The sequence below is a fragment of the Cupressus sempervirens genome, chromosome 3, assembly GCF_028749045.1.
Source record: "Cupressus sempervirens isolate cs-2001-9-10 chromosome 3, ASM2874904v1, whole genome shotgun sequence".
In the NCBI taxonomy this organism is placed as follows: domain Eukaryota; kingdom Viridiplantae; phylum Streptophyta; class Pinopsida; order Cupressales; family Cupressaceae; genus Cupressus; species Cupressus sempervirens.
The window spans coordinates 348,212,717-348,216,047 of record NC_143120.1 but is presented as its reverse complement, the minus strand read 5'-3'; the positions used below and the strand labels follow the sequence as shown (position 1 = coordinate 348,216,047).

The following is a 3,331-nucleotide window of genomic DNA, read 5'->3' as shown; positions in this document are numbered from 1 at the left end:
GTATCTATTACTGGGGAAGTATCCAAGCATCTTAATTTAGGAAGTCTATAGATATTTATTTTGCATTGGATTGGGAGACCAGCCTAAAAGACATGCTTTATAATATTATAGGTTCTAATATGAGAGGGGGGAAGGGCATGTTCAAACCTTAGGTTTTCCCATTTGATCAAAGAACCATCCTTGACCAAGTCACTTAACTTGGAGATTCCATATTTATTTTGATACTTGGATGAGCATCCTTGTAGTAGAGCTAATGGCTTTCCATTCCTTTCTAGATTCCACCATGGGGAATTCTCACCACAAAGCTAGGAGGTACTATTAGTTAGCTTATTACCACCTATCCAATGCCTAGTCTATTCCCATCTTTTCTAGATTACCTCGAATACCTCAGACCCCCCACTCTTATTTTCCATTTTCTAGATAGGAGGTCATGGATGTGAAGGCTTTTCCATGATTTCCCTAGTTGGGGAACTCCTTTGGAGATGTTGTTTCTTATGAGGACCTTCTAAGGCTCATTGTCTTAGAGAGCTTTGGCTACCCATTTAACTATAAGAGCACATTTTTGCCATCTCAAATCTTTCAATCCTAGACCACCTATCTTCTTCCTTCTAACACACCATTCCCACTTTACAATATGTATTTTTTTTTTATGGCATTTTCCACCTAAATAGAGGAAAAATTTGATAACTTTTTGAACATAATTGATGTGTGCTATATTAAATAACCATGAAAATGAGTAGTAGATAGTATAAGCTTCTAGAAATTTTCAAAAAACTTGCATCCTTCCATCTAGGGATAAGTAGTTCTTGTTCCACTTTCTTGACTTCTTCTCAATCTTACTTTTGACCCAGCTCCACATATTGTGGTTAGGAGATATAGAGAAGGGTATATCCAAGTACGTAACAATTAGATTAAGTCCTCCCCAAGAGAATCTATAAGTGTTATATGAATTAGGTGGGAAGTATTTCCATCCTAGCATTATGGACTTTCTGATGGATATCTTACTACCAGATCTTCTACAAAAAAAATGTTTAACTTATTGATAAGGTTATGAACATTAGTGTCTGAAAGCTCAATAAGTAAGGCAATGTCATAAGCAAAATGAACATTAGAAACTACTTCATCATTGGGGAGAAAAATAACTTTGACTAGAAAAAGAGGGAGGCATCCCTTAGAATATAATGGAGACAATCAATATCTATAACACATAGGGAGGGTGCTAGCGGACAACCTTGTCGAATAGACCTGGAAAGTTAGAATTCTTGAGACCTTGTATCACTGACTTCTAGAGTTGCTGAAGCATCCTTCATGAGAAGAAATATCATATTGATGAACATTTTTTGGGAAACTCAAACACTTTGAAATCATTTTAATAAACCCTCCACTACTATATTGTAGGTCAATTTCCAACCTTTATTTTTGATCTAGCTCTTAATATGCTTAATGAATCATTTTTATTTTATTTTTATGCTCGAGTTGGTTGAAATTTTGACCAACTTAGATTCATAACAAAAAAAAGAAAAAGCAAAAAAGTTGGTTGTTATTTCACGTCAGCTGGAGGAGGTTTTCTCTACATCACTGGAAAAGCTTTTTGAGGTTAGGTAAGTCTTTTTGGGGTTTTTATTTGTTTTTGGGTAACCGTGTTCTCTAGATCATGAATAAATACATCTAACTAATCTATTATGGATCTCGATCAAAATCTGATAGTTTTTTTAAAGTTTTTTCATTTTTCATTGATTGTTGTAAAAAGATCTAGCTACTCGTAAGGAGAGTAGATGATTATCCTGACAAAGGATGTAAAACAAACTATATCAACCATATTTTTGTTTGTACAAAGACTAGATCAGTACTTGGTATGCACTGTTAATCACCTCATACTTTTATACCAATCTAGTACACGTGAATAACATTACTAGGAAAAACACCTAGCTAAATTACGTTGTTGCTAATTTGCTTAAAATCAACATTAGGAAAATATGTCAATACGATAATCCAATATAAATTCATAACGGACCAATACATTACATATACATAAAAGGGCGGGATGGAAACCTGAGCATGTAGTTTGCTTGGTAGATTCACTTGGCATAAGAAATGGAATCAGATAAAAAATTAGAAAATCAAAATGTGATACAGATATAATTTGACTGCCATGCACAATCCTTTTTATTAATCAATTGATAACAAAACAATATAGCAACGAAGAATGCTTCTACATTATTATTAGCTGATAGGTTTTCACCTGGGTGATAGCCCACTGTAAATTCCTCATGCTGCTGCTTGCACTGGCCGGTCGGAATCGTCTCACGACCACCTCTGACATTGGGTACCACAGACCTGCTTACGAACGGGGCGGTGACTAAGCAGCCTAGAAAGATATGTAGCCACTTCCCTGTCAGAAGGAGGGCCAGACTCTCCCGTTAGTGTAAATGCTAGATTTCCCGCACCGCCTCTGCTTTGCTGCTTGTTACGGGTTTTGGATGTTTGGAGTTCTGCTAGGCTCACGGGTGTCACCATAGACATTTGATTTGTTGACTGATGGAGGCCACGGGTCTATGGTTAGGGCGGATTGTAGATTACCTGACCTTATACATTTTGCAACCGCCTCTGTAGATATCGCTTGTGCACGGCCAGAGCCCCCAATAAATTCGGCCAATGTTGTTGCTGTGGTAAGGGGTCACACGGTATCACTCGTATGCTACGGATTAAACAGGTATTGTTCCACTGCTGGTTGCTTTCCATTTTCTTTACATTCTTACTGCTTCTTGACAGCCTTGCTTAGATCATTTTCTTTTGCTTTTTATGGGAGCTAGGTATAGAGTATAAGAGGCAGACAACAGCGGCTTAGAGTTTTCCTGAACAATTTTGGTAAGACGACATTATGCAATTCCATGTTTGTGTATTTTCTTGTCTTAATTGAGATCAATTTTAATTGATGCCCTATAAATGGCAATGATGATAACACTGGTATTTTACTTTATGAATTATGAAACAAATTTTGTGATTGTCGTGGGTAAATAGCTCAAGACGCGTACACATTTCTTCTGAATTGGTCTGAAAGATTTTCACAGTAGAAGAGGCGAGATTTGTATATTGCAGGGGAAAGCTACGCTGGTATGCGAAAAATCACGATTATGCAATTTCATTACTACAATTGGGTCCTTTCACTTTTTACCCTTTAACAGTTGTAGACATCTGATCATAAATCTTATACTTAGAAAGGAATTTCTATTTGCCGTTTGTCAATACAAAAATTGGAAATACGAGTCAAAAATTTGTGTATTATACTTCTTTTGAATGCATAACATGAGATTTTACAAAAAAATCTATA

General features: G+C 36.2%; 1 long non-coding RNA gene across 1 annotated transcript; it reads left to right on the top strand.

The window, feature by feature from the left end:
• Positions 1-2,272: 2,272 nt before the first annotated feature.
• LOC149566414 (uncharacterized) lies at positions 2,273-2,868 on the top strand. Its single transcript, XR_016361560.1, has 2 exons — positions 2,273-2,713; positions 2,814-2,868. It is a non-coding gene; the product is annotated as an uncharacterized LOC149566414 (long non-coding RNA).
• Positions 2,869-3,331: the final 463 nt, after the last annotated feature.